Source organism: Brachyhypopomus gauderio, unplaced genomic scaffold (assembly GCF_052324685.1).
Source record: "Brachyhypopomus gauderio isolate BG-103 unplaced genomic scaffold, BGAUD_0.2 sc57, whole genome shotgun sequence".
Taxonomy (NCBI): Eukaryota; Metazoa; Chordata; class Actinopteri; order Gymnotiformes; family Hypopomidae; genus Brachyhypopomus; species Brachyhypopomus gauderio.
The window spans coordinates 638,289-658,344 of NW_027506880.1; the positions used below are offsets into that span (position 1 = coordinate 638,289).

Genomic DNA, 20,056 nt, shown 5'->3' on the forward strand with positions numbered 1-20,056 from the left:
TGCATGCAGACAGGCACACACACACGCACACAATCACACACACACACACACACACACATATGCCCACACAAACACACACACATAACACGGGATCGATAAGTATCTGAACACACTAATCTAACAAAACAAGAAGGGAAATCTAAGCTAAACGAAACTCTCGCATGTCATGCCAATCAACTATATATTAGCAGCTTCATTTTAAACAACATAAGGTCTGTGGAGATGCGTATGGGAGTTCTCACCATGCACCTCTGTGCACTTACACCACAGCCAAGGCGTGTAAGGTGGATCTCCAGGTGTGATAGGTAGATGTCCAGATGTATAAGGTGGATGTCCAGGTGTGTAGGGTGTATGTCCAGGTGTGTAAGGTGGATGTCCAGGTGTGTAGGGTGGATGTCCAGACGTGTAAGGTGGATGTACAGATGTGCAGGGTGGACGTCATCTCAGTGCCATCTTGTCACTTGTCCTTTGCCAGTCTCTGCAGTCTTCCTCTGTCTTCCCTGGCCGACCACCTTACACTCAGCCACCATACTACCTCCACCACCCCTCCCTCTGGATACTACCTCCTCCACCCCTCCCTCTGGATACTACCTCCACCACCCCTCCCTCTGGATACTACCTCCACCACCCCTCCCTCTGGATACTACCTCCTCCACCCCTCCCTCTAGATACTACCTCCTCCACCCCTCCCTCTGGATACTACCTCCACCACCCCTCTCTCTGGATACTACCTCCTCCACCCCTCCCTCTGGATACTACCTCCTCCACCCCTCCCTCTGGATACTACCTCCTCCACCCCTCCCTCTGGATACTACCTCCTCCACCCCTCCCTCTGGATACTACCTCCACCACCCCTCCCTCTGGATACTACCTCCACCACCCCTCCCTCTGGATACTACCTCCTCCACCCCTCCCTCTGGATACTACCTCCACCACCCCTCCCTCTGGATACTACCTCCACCACCCCTCCCTCTGGATACTACCTCCTCCACCCCTCCCTCTGGATACTACCTCCACCACCCCTCCCTCTGGATACTACCTCCTCCACCCCTCCCTCTGGATACTACCTCCTCCACCCCTCCCTCTGGATACTACCTCCACCACCCCTCCCTCTGGATACTACCTCCACCACCCCTCCCTCTGGATACTACCTCCTCCACCCCTCCCTCTGGATACTACCTCCACCACCCCTCCCTCTGGATACTACCTCCTCCACCCCTTCTTTCTTTCACCTCGGCAGTTCATCCCACTTCTGACAACAATGCACTGTTGATGGTGAAGAAGAACCAGGAGACATCTACAAGGGGCTGATCTAATGGGGAAAACAGGAGAAGGTGATAAATCTGTTGGTCTGGTTCAACTGCAGCACTTTACACAGTGTACTACTGTGCACTGAATTAGTGAGCTAGTTAGGTAACTAAGTCTGAATGTTTTATGAAAGGGTGGGTCCTGTCTCTCATAAAGAAAATGTAAATGATTTTGTTTTTTTTGTTTTTTTCCGGGGGGGGGGGGGTTCAGGTGAAAAACTAATTTGTGTGGTTAATTCAGCATGTGAGAGCCACATCTTTATTCTTTGTTCAAAGCTTCTGAATAAGCACTTGACTATGTATGAGTTTCTAAAGATAAAAATGTTGACTGTTTTCCATAAGTTCTGTGAAGTTGGACTGAACTGAGTTTAATGAGATCACGTAAGGAACAAAGATGAACCGGCCAAGGCCTCTCAGCTGTGTCATTAGAAGAATGAGCACCATGCCTTGATTTATAAAGCCTCCACTGGTCCTGAGTTTGCATCAGAGGTGGATTAGGATTAGGACTACCTACACCTTTCCATTTGGTTTGTTTCCACCAGCCCAGTAACACAAATATCATGAGCAGTTAATCAACAGGTGGAGTAAACAACTGTTAATCCACAGCTCTTCTCTCTCTCTCTCTCTCTCTCTCTCTCTCTCTCTCTCTCTCTCTCTCTCTCTCTCTCTCTCTCTCGCTGATGGAACCATGTTAATACATCTGCGTCTTTGTCACAGTAAGGCACGAATGTCCCACAGTTGACCATCCATAAAGCTCTCTGTCGTGAAAACGCACACCATTCCTGGCCCAGGGAAACAGGCGAGGAAGCGGTCTGGACAGGAACAGTCTGGGGGGAACAGCATGAGCAGAACAACACCGGGGGACATTTTGAGCTGTTCCTTAAGCTGGAGATCAAAGTCCACACACAGCGGCATTGTGCAGCATTTTCAGCCCGTCTGGACACTCTTCTCTGGTTTAGGAACTACAGCCCCACTCCTGGCAGGAGAGAGCAGACACTATGTGGCTTTTAACAGTCTCCTTCTCTCACTTTAAGGAGCTGTATGTTCATAACCCCCTTCACAATCTGCCCGTGGCTTTCACTGATTCTTTTGCAGGCTGTTTGGCATCTCACGTCCTCATGCGCACACACACACGTTTGGCATCTCACATGCACACGCACACGCGCACGCACAAACACACGCAAACACACACAGAATGGAGGATCAGCAGGTGTGAATGGCTTCCACAGGGTGCTCATCTGTGGTGTGTGGAGTTGTGTGTGTGTGTGGGAGGGTGTTAAAGCTCTAGGAGCACACACCTGATTTACCTCCACACTAATTACTTCTAAATACACACACCACTCCTCATCTTCAACGCAGTAGCACGGCGGCTGCGGGTTTAAGCGTCATAATCCAATTATGGATTGGCAGATTATGTGGACTGCTGGACTGGAGTGTCCTGCTCTCTGAGGGCTGCATGGGACTCAGTTCCTGAGGGAACAGATGGACCGATACATTTCTGTTCGTCAGATCAGGAGGTGGACTCCAGTTAGGGCTTTGCAATCTCTACATGGCAGCCCCATGTGCATACACAGCTCTGATTTATTACTAAGAGCCACGCGGAATATTTGGGCCTTGTTGTTGTGGTTCTGAGGTCTTAACACAGTATTGGCATTATGTGGAACTGCTGTGCGTCAGAAGTGTCTGATCTCTGATCTACAGTGGCTGGGTGTAGCAGGCTGGATGAAGGAGAATCTATGAATCTGTGAAGTTGGGAATAAAATCTGTGGACTGGAGTTCATATAACGACCTCAGAAGTAGTGGCCGTATTTCTGGGAAACTGCCTCGTTTCATAGTATTGGTAGTGCAGAGGCCAGAGGATGTAGCCTCATCCCAAGTGCAATGACTTCCAGACAGGTTGAAGAGAGCCCAGCACCTTCACGAGTCCTACAGCCAGGGAGTCTGAAATAGGACCAGGGGCTTCTATAAAAAATAAGTGTTATATACAGTCCCACACTTGGCTTGGATTTGTTTGGTCTCCTCAGTATCGCAAACAAAGGGCAAAGGTCACAGGAACTGGCTGTGATACGTCTCCCCCAACTGCCACTCTCCAGACCACAACCACCTCCCCACCCCAGACCACACCTCATCCCCAACCCCACCTCCAGACCACAACCACCTCCCCACCGCAGACCACACCTCATCCCCAACCCCACCTCCAGACCACAACCACCCCCACTACAGGCCACGCCTCATCCCCAACCACACCTCCAGACCACAACCCCCCCCACCCCAGACCACACCTCATCCCCAACCCCACCTCAAGACCACAACCCCCCCACCCCAGACCACGCCTCATCCCCAAACCCACTCTCCAGACCACAACCACCCCCACCCCAGACCACACCTCATCCTCAACCCCACCTCCAGACCACAACCACCCCCACCCCAGACCACGCCTCATCCCCAACCCCACTTCCAGACCACAACCCCCCCACCCCAAACCACGCCTCATCCCCAACCCCACTTCCAGACCACAACCCCCCCACCCCAGACCACGCCTCATCCCCAACCCCACCTCCAGACCACAACCACCCCCCACCCCAGACCACGCCTCATCCCCAACCCCACATCCAGACCACAACCACCCCCCACCCCAGACCACGCCTCATCCCCAACCCCACATCCAGACCACAACCACCCCCCACCCCAGACCACGCCTCATCCCCAACCCCATCTCCAGACCACAATCACCCCCACCCCAGACCACGCCTCATCTTCAACCCCACTCTCCAGACCACAGCCACCCCCACCCCAGACCACACCTCATCCCCAACCCCACCTCCAGACCACAGCCACCCCCACCCCAGACCACACCTCATCCCCAACCCCACCTCCAGACCACAGCCACCCCCACCCCAGACCATGCCTCATCCTCAACCCCACCTCCAGACCACAACCACCCCCAACCCAGACCACGCCTCATCCCCAACCACACCTCCAGACCACAACCCCCCCCCACCCCATACCACACCTCATCCCCAACCCCACCTCAAGACCACAAACACCCCCACCCCAGACCACGCTCTATCCCCAACCCCACTCTCCAGACCACAACCACCCCCACCCCAGACCATGCCTCATCCCCAACCCCACCTCCAGACCACAACCCCCCCACCCCAGACCATGCCTCATCCCCAACCCCACCTCCAGACCACAACCCCCCCACCCCAGACCACGCCTCATCCCCAACCCCACCTCCAGACCACAACCACCCCCCACCCCAGACCACGCCTCATCCCCAACCCCACCTCCAGACCACAACCACCCCCCACCCCAGACCACGCCTCATCCCCAACCCCACCTCCAGACCACAACCACCCCCCACCCCAGACCACGCCTCATCCCCAACCCCACATCCAGACCACAACCACCCCCACCCCAGACCATGCCTCATCCCCAACCCCACCTCCAGACCACAACCACCCCCCACCCCAGACCACGCCTCATCCCCAACCCCACCTCCAGACCACAACCACCCCCCACCCCAGACCACACCTCATCCTCAACCCCACCTCCAGACCACAACCACCCCCACCCCAGACCACGCCTCATCCCCAACCCCACCTCCAGACCACAACCCCCCCCACCCCAGACCACGCCTCATCCCCAACCCCACATCCAGACCACAACCACCCCCACCCCAGACCACGCCTCATCCCCAACCCCACCTCCAGACCACAACCACCCACACCCCAGACCATGCCTCATCCCCAACCCCACCTCCAGACCACAACCACCCCCACCCCAGACCACGCCTCATCCCCAACCCCACCTCCAGACCACAACCACCCTCACCCCAGACCACGCCTCATCCCCAACCCCATCTCCAGACCACAATCACCCCCACCCCAGACCACGCCTCATCTTCAACCCCACTCTCCAGACCACAGCCACCCCCACCCCAGACCACACCTCATCCCCAACCCCACCTCCAGACCACAGCCACCCCCACCCCAGACCACACCTCATCCCCAACCCCACCTCCAGATCACAGCCACCCCCACCCCAGACCATGCCTCATCCTCAACCCCACCTCCAGACCACAACCACCCCCAACCCAGACCACGCCTCATCCCCAACCACACCTCCAGACCACAACCCCCCCCACCCCATACCACACCTCATCCCCAACCCCACCTCAAGACCACAAACACCCCCACCCCAGACCATGCTCTATCCCCAACCCCACTCTCCAGACCACAACCACCCCCACCCCAGACCATGCCTCATCCCCAACCCCACCTCCAGACCACAACCCCCCCACCCCAGACCACGCCTCATCCCCAACCCCACCTCCAGACCACAACCACCCCCCACCCCAGACCACGCCTCATCCCCAACCCCACCTCCAGACCACAACCACCCCCCACCCCAGACCACGCCTCATCCCCAACCCCACCTCCAGACCACAACCACCCCCCACCCCAGACCACGCCTCATCCCCAACCCCACATCCAGACCACAACCACCCCCACCCCAGACCATGCCTCATCCCCAACCCCACCTCCAGACCACAACCACCCCCCACCCCAGACCACGCCTCATCCCCAACCCCACCTCCAGACCACAACCACCCCCCACCCCAGACCACACCTCATCCTCAACCCCACCTCCAGACCACAACCACCCCCACCCCAGACCACGCCTCATCCCCAACCCCACCTCCAGACCACAACCCCCCCCACCCCAGACCACGCCTCATCCCCAACCCCACATCCAGACCACAACCACCCCCACCCCAGACCACGCCTCATCCCCAACCCCACCTCCAGACCACAACCACCCACACCCCAGACCATGCCTCATCCCCAACCCCACCTCCAGACCACAACCACCCCCACCCCAGACCACGCCTCATCCCCAACCCCACCTCCAGACCACAACCACCCTCACCCCAGACCACGCCTCATCCCCAACCCCATCTCCAGACCACAATCACCCCCACCCCAGACCACGCCTCATCTTCAACCCCACTCTCCAGACCACAGCCACCCCCACCCCAGACCACACCTCATCCCCAACCCCACCTCCAGACCACAGCCACCCCCACCCCAGACCACACCTCATCCCCAACCCCACCTCCAGATCACAGCCACCCCCACCCCAGACCATGCCTCATCCTCAACCCCACCTCCAGACCACAACCACCCCCAACCCAGACCACGCCTCATCCCCAACCACACCTCCAGACCACAACCCCCCCCACCCCATACCACACCTCATCCCCAACCCCACCTCAAGACCACAAACACCCCCACCCCAGACCACGCTCTATCCCCAACCCCACTCTCCAGACCACAACCACCCCCACCCCAGACCATGCCTCATCCCCAACCCCACCTCCAGACCACAACCCCCCCACCCCAGACCACGCCTCATCCCCAACCCCACCTCCAGACCACAACCCCCCCACCCCAGACCACGCCTCATCCCCAACCCCACCTCCAGACCACAACCACCCCCCACCCCAGACCACGCCTCATCCCCAACCCCACCTCCAGACCACAACCACCCCCCACCCCAGACCACGCCTCATCCCCAACCCCACCTCCAGACCACAACCACCCCCCACCCCAGACCACGCCTCATCCCCAACCCCACATCCAGACCACAACCACCCCCACCCCAGACCATGCCTCATCCCCAACCCCACCTCCAGACCACAACCACCCCCCACCCCAGACCACGCCTCATCCCCAACCCCACCTCCAGGCCACAACCACCCCCCACCCCAGACCACGCCTCATCCCCAACCCCACCTCCAGACCACAACCACCCCCCACCCCAGACCACGCCTCATCCCCAACCCCACCTCCAGACCACAACCACCCCCCACCCCAGACCACGCCTCATCCCCAACCCCACATCCAGACCACAACCACCCCCACCCCAGACCATGCCTCATCCCCAACCCCACCTCTAGACCACAACCACCCCCCACCCCAGACCATGCCTCATCCCCAACCCCACCTCCAGACCTCTATGACCTCACTAACACTAGGAGCCTCTTCATCCGTGCGCCAGACACTGCCTATCAGCAGTGTTTCGCTTTTTTAATGGCAGGGTTAGCGGCAGATCTTGCTGTCTCCCCTGAGCCTGTCGGTCTCCCTTTGGTCTGTCATTCTCCCCTGGGTCTGTTGGTCTCCCTTTGGTCTGTCATTCTCCCCTGGGTCTGTTGTTCTCCCTTGGGTCTGTCGTTCTCTCCTGGGTCTGTCATTCTCTCCTGGGTCTGTCATTCTCCCCTGGGTCTGTGGGTCTCCCCTGGGTCTGTGGGTCTCCCTTGGGTCTGTGGGTCTCCCTTGGGTCTGTCGTTCTTCCCTGGGTCTGTCTGTCTCCCTTGAGTCTGTCGTTCTCCCTTGTGTCTGTTGTTCTCCCCTGACTCGTTGGACTGTGCGTGCCAGCTGAGACGACAGGCATGCAGACGGGGGCAAAGGGAAATGGTTTTTCACATGTTTTTTTTTCCTTCAAATCAACTGGCAGAAGACGTGACAGGTTCTGCTGTTTTCCATCAGTGCGGCCACGACCTCAGTCTCCCTGCGTCGCCAGGCTGGCGTGACTGGGGGTTCTTACTGACATGCATGCAGTGGAACCTGATTGCTGATGATGTCACACAACAGGCCACTCCCTCACTTGCCTGTTGGCACGTATTTAAGTCTACATCTGCACACTGCAATACGTTCAGGTAGATCAGCATGAAAGGTCGTTCCCCGAACAGAACAACACTGAGGTAAGCTTACCCAGCACAGCCCCAACTCCTGACAGCTCAAGTCTTGCTTGCCTCACTCATGTAGCGCTACGTTTTCCTCCCCGGGCCGACCACTGGGCATTTGGCGCTTTTCTGATCGCTGGTCAGGTCGATGCTGACTGCGCCTGTTCTCCCTCATGCCCCGTTAGCTATGTTTTATTTACCCCTGCTAACCTGCCCTTCCCCCCGGGGCAGGCCACCAACCTCAGTTAGCCGTTACGTACTTTGCGCCATCTCCCGCACCAGCCTCCTCCCAACATTCACACGTGCCACTCCAAAATGCCACACGTCTACGTCCGGCGACCTGGACCTCGAAGACCTTCACTGCAAATGGAACTCGATGAGCTGTTCACCACACGGTCTTCCTGCTACTGCAAGGAAGTGGCAGTCGCCCATGGAAAAGACTCCCAACCCCCCAGAGGAGTGTGCAGTCCGCTTCCCCAGACAGGCCTTCTGTCTATCTCCTCCGTTCTTTATCTTGCTCTATCATTCTCTGTCTCCATTCTCTCCCTCTCCCAGTGGGATGCGACCATGCCATTGGTTCCCCTCGTTGGCTAGTTAGACTGGAGATCAATGGTGCCCTCACAGGCACTGTTCTAATGACAGGAGGACTGAGCACCACAAGGCCATACTCATCAGACACCACTGTAATCCCCAGGAATTGAGCATGTTTTTATACAAATATAAATCTGTATGTATGTATGTATGTGTGTGTGTGTGTGTGTGTGTGAGAGAGAGAGAGAGAGAGAGAGAGAGAGAGAGAGAGAATGAGAGTACTCATGTGTTGTTCAGACAACACCTAATTGCTTCTGAGGCACATTTCAGGCGATTTAAAGTGGTAGAGAATACACCTTTCCATGACATCAGCCACATTTTTTCTCTGAGTGACAGATGTGTTCTTTGGTGGTTAAGGATTCGAAAACCATTTTCACGAGGATTTCTTGGGCAGGAAGCGTAGGTTCTTGTTTGGAAACGTGTCAGGGTTACACAGTTATGCTGTCTCTTGTGGTTCGGTCCTTGTAGGAGATGAATGTGAACAATACACGAGCTGTCTCATGGCCCCGCAATCCAAAGCTACTCTAATTAGAAAAAATAATATAAAACGTGGCCTGCATTTGCACAGGCTTCTTATCCATCATTGTAATATGAGCCCGTGGAGCCCTTCTGACAGAATTAATTATGCTCTGATCTCTGTGGCTTACCTTTCACTGCCAATATGTGTGTTAATTAGAGATGGTCAGATTTGCAGGTCTTGGCGGTTCAGCTGTGTAGATCATCTGGTTCAGTCTATCATGTAGAGGCTGAGCGAAAAAAAAAAAAAAACTAAAACTACTGATTTGTCAAGTTATTTTTAAAGCTCATAAACACGCTGGCGTCAAGATGATGAAATACGTACAATCGCCTGAGAGGAATCTTTGAAAAAAAGATGAGTAGAAAACAAGACAAGCACTGTCAAATCCTGTCAGAGGAGGAGTGATCGGACAGAGATATGTGGACCAAGGGATCCTCTCTTTAGAGGGCTTCAATCAGAAACACCTCTCCTCATGTACACAATGAGCATTAAAAGGTGGTAACGGGGTCCTGACACTCAGGGTCACTGAGACCAGGCCCACAAAATGTCAGCACACACATCTGTTCAGGCTGAAGGGCTAATCGCAGTCTCCCTACACAGGCGGAGTTCCTCAGAGATTCGGGCCTGGGGCCCTCACTGAGTTTGACCTGCCACTTTTATATTATAATTGCATTCAAATTAAATCCTGTCTTCAAGCACTGTTCATTCTGCCGGCGAAAAAAAAAGTCAATTTAATTTTAAAGGGAAAAAAGATTAAATAAATAGAAAATTAGTATAACTCAGCACAGTGCTAGTGTCAGACCCAGTATGTGTGGTCAAACAATGACTTTTAGGTCGAACATCCTGTTTAATCCTTCAGTGCTTTTTCTTAATATATACATTGCTGGTGTGAGCACTAGCATAGAATAAATGAAGAGGGAGCAAAATTCACTCAGGTGCTCAGAATATAAAGACGAAAACTTATCAGTAGGCCTTTATTTCCCAGGTTCACTGCTGCGGTGAGATGTTGATGACATCAGCAACTTTGCCACCCCTCCCCCCTCGGCCCGTTTGTGCGGCACCATATGGAGGTGATGGAGTGATGGAGGTGTTGGAGTGACAGAGGTGTAGGAGTGATGAAGGTGTAGGAGTGACGATGGTGTAGGAGTGACGGAGGTGTTGGAGTGACGGAGGTGTAGGAGTGACGAAGGTGTAGGAGTGATGAAGGTGTAGGAGTGACAGAGGTGTTAGAGTGACGGAGGTGTTGGAGTGACGGAGGTGTTGGAGTGATGAAGGTGTGGGAGTGACAGAGGTGTAGGAGTGATGAAGGTGTGATAGTGAGAGAGATGTAGGATAGATTGAGGCGACACAGAGCTGCTGGCACCTGGCTATGTTGGCTCACTGGAGGGACAGGGTGGTGAGGGACAGGGTGAGGAGGGACAGGGTGTTGAGGGACAGGGTAATGAGGGGCAGGGTGATGAGGGACAGGGTGAGGAAGGACAGGGTGTTGGAGGACAGGGTGAGGAAGGGCAGGGTGAGAAGGGACAGGGTGATGAGGGACAGGGTGTTGAGGGGCAGGGTGAGGAGGGACAGGGTGTTGAGGGACAGGGTGATGAGGGGCAGGGTGAGGAGGGACAGGGTGTTGGAGGACAGGGTGATGAGGGGCAGGGTGATGAGGGGCAGGGTGAGGAGGGACAGGGTGTTGAGGGACAGGGTGAGGAGGGACAGGGTGTTGGAGGACAGGGTGATGAGGGACAGGGTGAGGAGGGACAGGGTGTTGGAGGACAGGGTGATGAGGGACAGGGTGAGGAGGGACAGGGTGATGAGGGGCAGGGTGATGAGGGGCAGGGTGAGGAGGGACAGGGTGTTGAGGGACAGGGTGATGAGGGGCAGGGTGAGGAGGGACAGGGTGTTGGAGGACAGGGTGATGAGGGACAGGGTGAGGAGGGACAGGGTGTTGAGGGACAGGGTGATGAGGGGCAGGGTGATGAGGGACAGGGTGTTGAGGGACAGGGTGAGGAGAGACAGGGTGTTGGAGGACAGGGTGATGAGGGACAGGGTGAGGAGGGACAGGGTGTTGGAGGACAGGGTGATGAGGGACAGGGTGAGGAGGGACAGGGTGATGAGGGGCAGGGTGATGAGGGGCAGGGTGATGAGGGACAGGGTGATGAGGGGCAGGGTGAGGAGGGACAGGGTGTTGGAGGACAGGGTGATGAGGGATAGGGTGAGGAGGGACAGGGTGTTGAGGGACAGGGTGATGAGGGGCAGGGTGATGAGGGGCAGGGTGAGGAGGGACAGGGTGATGAGGGGCAGGGTGAGGAGGGACAGGGTGTTGAGGGACAGGGTGATGAGGGGCAGGGTGAGGAGGGACAGGGTGTTGGAGGACAGGGTGATGAGGGACAGGGTGAGGAGGGACAGGGTGATGAGGGGCAGGGTGATGAGGGGCAGGGTGATGAGGGGCAGGGTGAGGAGGGACAGGGTGTTGAGGGACAGGGTGATGAGGGGCAGGGTGAGGAGGGACAGGGTGTTGGAGGACAGGGTGATGAGGGACAGGGTGTTGAGGGACAGGGTGATGAGGGGCAGGGTGATGAGGGACAGGGTGATGAGGGACAGGGTGAGGAGGGACAGGGTGTTGGAGGACAGGGTGATGAGGGACAGGGTGAGGAGGGACAGGGTGTTGAGGGACAGGGTGATGAGGGGCCGGGTGATGAGGGACAGGGTGATGAGGGACAGGGTGTTGAGGGACAGGGTGTTGAGGGACAGGGTGATGAGGGGCAGGGTGATGAGGGACAGGGTGATGAGGGACAGGGTGAGGAGGGACAGGGTGTTGAGGGACAGGGTGATGAGGGACAGGGTGTTGAGGGACAGGGTGTTGAGGGACAGGTCAGCTTGATATGAAAACACTGGGCCAATGCAGAACTTTATCTTAGGTACAGCCCAAAGTGGAACTAGCAGGCAAATCTAATGTGTTGTCAGAGAAATAGCAAGCCTATTGTTCCAAAGGAGTGTACAGATGGAAGAGAGTATAGATATGTAGAGAGCAGAGGAGAGGGGAGGAGAGGAGAAGAGAGTAGGGGAGGAAAGGAGGAAAGCAGAGGGAAGGAATGGAGGAGAGAAGAGTAGGGGAGGAAAGAAGAGGAGAGGAGAGGAGGAGAAGAGAGCAGGGGAGGAGAGGAGAGGAGGAGAAGAGAGTAGGAGAGGAGAGTAGGGGAGGAGAAGAGAAGACAGTAGGGGAGGAGAGGAGGAGAGCAGAGGGAAGGAGTGGAGGAGAGTAGAGTAAGAGAGGAGAGGAGAGGAGAGGGGAGGAGGCTGTTTGTCTTTCATCTTACCCTTAACCCACAACCAGTTTTCATTATTTCAGCTATTTCCTTGTTCTCTGTTCTCAAAGGTTTAAAACCAAAAAACAAACAAGCCTATCAAGCCCTCACAACTACACCATATTTTCTGGTTTTCTGTGTTTACATGGATGTCCCTCACCAAATTAGGATACACCAACCACACGCAGACTGCTGTATTAACTGTTGCCATGGCAGCTGCATACAAATGGTGGTGGTGATGGGGTTAGTAAATGAAAGGTGGGAAAACGTTTCTTCTTCCTCTAGCGCCTCTCGCTATGCCACACAACCCTCCAGCTCCCCCTAGTGAGTCTGTAGAACAACTAGCCAGCAGTATTTCGGGCCTTGCAGTGGGAAGCCATGGGGTTTCCACATGTGGTGTTTGCAAATGTCACCGCCTTTGTAATTAGTTCACAAAACTGGGCCTAGTGGCTCCAGTCCCGGGCAGGTTACCATGACAGCCCTTCCAATAGCATCAAAGGGCTCTTTCTAAGTGGAACTTAGACTTAGGATGATTTGGGGACATTATTAAGTTAATAATAAAACGAATGAGCAGTCCGGGGCAGATCTAATGATGCTGTGGCTGTGAGCCTGCACTGTGAAGAAAGGACTGTATTACAAAGGACAGGATTTCTGTAAAAAAAAAAGACCAGATTTCATGCCAGTGCTATTTTTATACAATAAAATAAGAATTATGATATGGCTCTGTTATCTTCATTCTAAGCTGGTGCAGTGAACCTATATTCACCCAGAGGGAAACATTAGCATATCCATATGCTGCTAAGGAAGCCCTGGTCTTACGAAGGCCAGCCAGGCAATTACACAAAAAATACACTCTGTCCATCTCCTTTGCTGTAATGACCACCCTGGCTGTATTAGTGTACACCACATGGTGCCAATAGAGAGAATCCCAAAGCTTTTTTTTTTTACACGTGTGACCATAGCATGTGCTCATTTGCTGAAACTGCAGCATACGTGACAGAAATGTTTGTTCTTTGTATGTCTGGAAAATGAGCAGATCTACTGATCTGGGGAGAATACAACAGCAACAACAACAACAACAACAAAAGAGAATGCAGTAAGGGAGAAAGCGATAGCTGAGAATGCAGTGAAGAAAACTGCAAACCTGAAGAATGCAGCAGTGCAAACTTCACAAGATCCAGTAATAAAGAACACAATAACAGGACAGGACACACAGGACACACAGGACACACAGGACACACTAACACACAATGCAGTGGAAGAGGAGCTGTAATGAAACATGCAACAGTAGACAGTGCAGTAGCAGAGAATGTGCTAACAGTATATGTGCTAAGAGAGAATGTGTAATGAATGTGTAATGCGTAATGAAGAGTGCTCTTTAAAATGCTATAAAGAATACAACAGTGTACCCAGAGTATGGAGCCTCTAACAGATAACAGTCTGTGTGTCATTTCCAGATCCTCTTCTTCACTGCTTTAGAGAAGATGACGAAGAAGAAGAATCATTCATCATTTCATGTAGTGATCGGAGAACATCCCCCAACACCCCCTCCAAATTCTGAATGAGTCATAAGCTGAACTGTGGCAGAGGTGAATGATTCATGATTCACAAGGGCCACATTTAGAAAGGGTCATGACCTTTCTCCATAGCAGCGTCCCCATCCACCGCCTTGGTTCTTAGATTACATGGAGTGCCAATGTATATTATAATCTATTAGATTCATTTTCTAATCTATTAGCCAGATCTGAAGTCATGAGCTCTCAAGGCTTGGTGTCAGTAGCAAGACCTCGTTAATGAAGATGACCTCAGAGCTGGGTTTGAAGCCAAGCCAGCATGGTCAGGGAGGACTTCACCACTCGTTCTTCTGAGGATCTGCTTCCAAATCCGAATGATTCTTTTCCAAAACTCACAAACGTCCACTTGGTCTTCTCCATCACGCGCCAGCCGTCCAATGCTATCCACTGGGGTTGCTTAGCAACAGCACACAACACTTAAAGGAATAGTGCTTATGAGGTGTGCAGTGAAGAGTGTGTGTTAGTAAGCTCCTCCGAAGCCTCCAGTGCCCTCAGCTTCTCACACACACACACACAGTTCTACTCCTATTAATCAGTACTGCTGGGGAGGATCACAGATTCCTGCTTAACCCTGGAGCTCTGAACAGAACCTCCGTATCCAGTATGAGACAGAAAGACCAGTTAAAGATGTGGGCAGTGAAAGATGGTGGATGATCTGCAATGGTATTGGCAGCCATGTCATGGTAGAGATAATGTCCAGCCATGCGTCTGCATGGTTCTACAGCCCCTGGGGAATGTCAAGCCATAGTACAGGACCAGGTGTATGTCCTGTGATGTTCCTTCTGATGTGCCCACATTTCGAGACAGTAATGCTTCCATAAACACTGATCCACAAACGTGGAAATCTGGACGTTGTGAAGTTGGCCGTGCTAAGGAGATTTCCATGTGTAATCTTCAAAGTGCTGGAGGATGTATTTGAAGAATGATCCAGTATCTCAGTACACACAGGTCAGGACATACATGTTATTAAAGCAAGTGGTGTTAATGTACTGTGGGTTCTTTCCATTCTTTTGTATGCGTTTTATGAATACATAAATAGCCAAAACCCCCCCCCCCTCCTCTCTGCACCCCTTCACAATGCCATCTCCCCCAAGACACATGACTGCAGTTTGAGCGTCTTCCACACACACTAATCACCCCGCGTTTATATTCACTCACGTTCCACACTCTCCTCTGCGGGAAAGGTCGGGGCAGTTTATCTGAGCAGGAGAGCAGGATGCTTCGTCTTTAGTGCAAATAACCAATGCAGGATACTACAAACAAGATGAGAGCAAAACCCAACCTGTCCCCCTGCATCCATCTCACACACGCCCAGGGCTCTCATACGGGGCCCATTCAAAGCACTGCTTGAGGCCCGAGGTCCCGCCATCCCACCATCCTGAAGTACTATTTCCTATTTCCCTTTTGTTTATTTCAATTTGTAATTTGTTTATTGTAATTTGTAACTTTATCTTTATGAGGTGCAAAAGCCGCCATAGTTGGTAGTATTAATTGTATAGAAAATCACTTCATCGTTATTACTGTACAACTTTGAATTTTATTAATATGCTCAAAAATCCATTTTTAATGTAATTTAATAATTAATCAATTCATCCTAAGGGCCGACACAAAACTGGGACAACTGTAGCACACTTGAAGTATCTTGAGGAACTCGCAACACACAAGAGTGTTTGGGTTTGGACGTGTTTGGTGAAAACAGGACATCAGGGATGCAGAGAAGACTTGCTACACAGCAGCGCACGTTAGCGCATGTTAGCGCATGTAAACTACAGTCCAATCACCTTACTGAAACTCAGAGCTACAAATACAAATATGAACACATAACACAACCTGTGATCTCTGCTTAATATGACAATGGATACTCTCATACAAAATAACAGAAAGAAAATGTATGAAGCTAAAAAAAACAGGTAATGGTTGTCTTATTGCTCATCCATCCTCTTGTATTTCCACACATGAATTACGCTCTCCAGGTGAAGTAGTCAGCTATAATTCACCACAGACACAGGGCCCCTGTTCCTCCCCGAGCACTCCAGTGCTGGAACATGTGAGGCTGTGGAGGCCTCCAGTTGCCAAGGATGCTTGCATGCTATCTGCATGCGGGCTTCTGTGAGTGTTCTCTGAAGCAGCCGGAACCTCCTCTACAAAGTCACTTTCAGCTTTCAAACGGTGTCATGTTGGACAACAAGATGAGACGATAGTCACAACATTTTAGCAGCAGGACTAATTTCAATACACGGGGAAGATCACACCTGCGGCTGGCAGATAAACGAGATGAAATCTGCTGCTTTACCTGCTTGGTGTCCAGCACATATTGTTTCCATCCTATCAAATGCCAAATCTTGCTCCACTTAAGCTAATTGCCATAACAGCTGGAAGGTTCTTTAATGCGTTTAGGTCAGCCGTGATTCTTCGAGTATAATTCGGCTGGCACAGAGAGAAGCGCTTCGCTATATTCGTGAGATCCGAGGAGCAGGTGAAAAAAGTAAAGGCTACGATAGCGTTTTTGATGTTCTAAAAGGCAGGAAGGTGCCCTTCCAGCATAGTAGGGTAACTCTAAGCACTTGTGGAGGACCCTATTAGTCCCCCAAAGATGGAAATGGGAGACCGGGGACGCTATTACGCTGCTACTCTTTATGGTGTGCCATCTGTCCTGTCCCCCTTGTCCACAAGCACCACACACTTGCCATTGGCTTAAACACAGGCTATCCCATTCGCAAGCACTTACTACTCAACACATACATACAGACACATACACAAAAAAGCCAGACAAGAACGATGAATTGGTACTTCCAACATGGGCTATTTTGTTTGCCCACATGGTTCAATAACCCTCGAGAACCTACAAATGCTGCCGACCCTCCAAATCCATAAACACAGCAGTAAGATCCATGTGAATTCTCGAAATGAAACTCCAGGGCAGGAGTAAACGCGCCTCTCACTGCCATTCCAGTACGGCAGCGTCAATCCAACAATCCACTCCTCGACATCAGGGAAGTGACATAGTGAAGCACCCTGGCCCCAGACTCCGCTCCCCAGACCCTGCCCCTAGACCCCAGTCCCAGACCCAGACCCCGCTCCCCAGACCCCGCCCCTAGACCCCAGCCCCAGACCCGGACCCCGCTCCACAAACCCCAGCCCCAGACCCAGACCCTGCTCCCCAGACCCAGACCCCGCCCCCAGACCCCAGCTCCAGACCCGGACCCCGCTCTACAGACCCCGCACCCCAGACCCCGCTCCCTAGACCCCGCCCCCAGACCCCAGCCCCAGACCCTGCTCCACAGACCCCGCTCCCCAGACCCCAGCCCCAGACCCTGCTCCACAGACCCCGCTCCCTAGACCCTGCCCCCCGGCACCCTAAGGTGGAAGGACGGACGCCTGTTCAAAAGGTCCAGGTCAATCATTGTGGAATCCAACCGAGCGAACACCTGGATGCATCATAGCATGCAGGCAAATTGTCCTCCTTAACAACCTCTGCAGCCGCACGTGTCCGTACATCCAGCAGGGGGCGACAATTGAAATAAACCGTTAGAGCCAGAATTATTGCAGCAGGTCTTCACTGAAAATGGCTTTCATATGCAAATACACACGCACACGCACACACACACACACACACACACACACACACAAACAGGCCTAGACAGACAAACAGTTGGCTAGACAGATAAACAGAACAGTTAACCAATCAGATATTATTGATTATAGCTTAAACGGAGCTCTTTAAAGCGAAATCTTTGGCATTCACAAGTCTTCCTTCTGTGGGTATACAAAGCCGCTATGCACCTAGAGGTCTGGATGAGGAGGTCAGGAGTGGGCTGAGCTGAGAAACAGCCACACCAGTGTAGGGGTGTGAACTCCTCCACCGTGTGAGGGTCTGGGCTGCTTCACACCTGCCAGGCAGCTGTGCCAGCCCCACCGACACTCTCATTAGTCCCTGAGTGCTTTGATGAGATGAATCTTGTCAGCTGTGGACCTTGTGATCCAGGGCCAGGGAAAACAATGGGGTGTTTGGGTGGATGGGGTGAGGGGCGAGGTGTGCTTGTGTGCCCTGTGGCGATGACGGATGAGGTGAGGCCATGCCGGAGAATGAGAGAAGAATATCTCACTATAGCATCATTAGAGGTGTCGACAGCACCTCAGCAGCCTCCACCAAAGAAATAATATATAAAAAAGATTCAGTAACACCTTTGACTGTTTTGTTGTTAGCACTGTGGGAGCAGGGGTGGTTCGGAGAGTGTGCTTCACCTCACAAGCCCTCCGAGTGGAGCTGAGATGAGGGTGCAGTATGGTCCACAGAGCCACCAGCATTTACAGAGAACATCACAGCACATCGTGTGGCTACACGTTAGCACCTAGAAGGGCTTTTCGGGGATAGCCAGGATTACACACATCCTGCCCAGGTGCCGGGGGGATCGGGCCCCACTCTGAGCCCCGAGTGCCGTTTATAGTGCACATTTATGACGGCTCTTGGCAGACGTATGCGGAGATGATGGAAATCACCTAACTGGACTCTGAAGACATTTCAGTGTTAGGGAGAAAAGCTAATGACAAAATGTGGGTTTTTAGGAGGAACATGCACACTTTTATACGGTTGTGTGGGGCCTGATGCTGAGAAGGGAAGGAGATTATTTCACCAAAGGTACCTCTGGGAATCTGACAGCCAAACTGGGGTGCTCATGAGAAACGTACTTTCCTCTGTGAAGAAATTGGTCACAATGGATCTCCAACGGTGTAAAATCCAGACACGTCTCCAGACAGACGGAACAGTCAGATGTCCTTCATCAGCCCTGCAAGCAAAAAAGGTTCACGTTTGTCCTCTGTCTGGAATGTTCCGGAAACCTTGTGTGTGTGCGTGTATGCACATAATATATATATATATATATATATATATATATATATATATATATATATATATATATATATATATATATATATATATGGGTATGTATGTACCCTGAAAGCAGTACCTTCTAAAGGGAACAATTCTCACCTCAGCATAGGGCCTTGAGCTTCAGCAGTTCAGAGTTGAGGAACGTGTTCCTTCAGAAAATCAAATATCTGCCCATATATGGACTTGAGTGTAACTTCTGTTTCATTAGTGCCGTGGTCTTTTGTGCAATGCACACCTTACCATGTTCGTGTTCTCACGTAACAGATTAAAGAGTTTGTTTTAAAAGTGGAGAAATAGCAGTATTTTTTCTTTCTTTTCATGGTTTTCTTTCAGTCTCTAAAAACAGCAGAAGGCAATCACTTCATGGCTAACGTGTGTTTAAGTCACACTCTGTGGAGGTATTTCTAAAGGCTGTTGTTTTAAGTTTCCCTTGCCCTCCCAGTGTAGCTGTAAGTTTGAAAAATGTAATTTTGACACAAGGCACTACAACCAGAAGGGACTCAAAACATTATTAAATGGTCCAGGACTCCTATTGTGAAAACTGTCTGTTTAATTAACATGCTATTAGCATTTGTTTATTGTTTGTGTTAAATTATGCGAATGCAACAAAAATTCCGGCAAGGACTTAAGGAAAGTCATTACAGGGCTAGAGTCAGCACTGCAGGGCAGATAGGACCATGGATGAAGCTCTTTTGTGTTCTCGCATGGTTTACAGCAAAGCACTCTTCCCCTATGAGCCTGGGTTCAGTAACAATGGTTACTTTTTCCAGGGAAGTGTAAGTGGTAGACCAGCGAGTCTGAAGGGTAAAGAGCCAGCGAGTCTGAAGGGTGAAGAGCCATCGAGTCTGAAGGGTAAAGAGCCAGCGAGTCTGAAGGGTGAAGAGCCAGCGAGTCTGAAGGGTGAAGAGCCAGCGAGTCTGAAGCGTGAAGAGCCAGCGAGTCTGAAGCGTGAAGAGTCAGTGAGGCTGAAGGGTAAAGAGTCAGCGAGGGTAAAGTATAGAAAAAAAACACTTTAACACAGAACTTACACAAGCTGTTGCTGATGGTAATTTCATTCATTGTTCAGTGAGGCTTGTTCTGTATAAGAAAGTCCAAAAAATTGTTAAGTGTTACAAAAAATAAATGCAAA

At 52.3% G+C, this 20,056-nt stretch overlaps 1 long non-coding RNA gene across 2 annotated transcripts; it reads right to left on the reverse strand.

Annotated features, from left to right (window-relative positions):
• Positions 1 to 1,207: 1,207 nt before the first annotated feature.
• LOC143488934 (uncharacterized) lies at positions 1,208 to 20,056 on the reverse strand. 2 transcript variants are annotated; one of them, XR_013124588.1, is made up of 3 exons: positions 19,956 to 20,056; positions 18,726 to 18,823; positions 1,208 to 1,312 (listed from the first exon to the last, which is right to left on the reverse strand). It is a non-coding gene; the product is annotated as an uncharacterized LOC143488934 (long non-coding RNA). The 2 variants fall into 2 exon arrangements; XR_013124589.1 differs by lacking the exon at positions 19,956 to 20,056 and adding an exon at positions 19,027 to 19,061.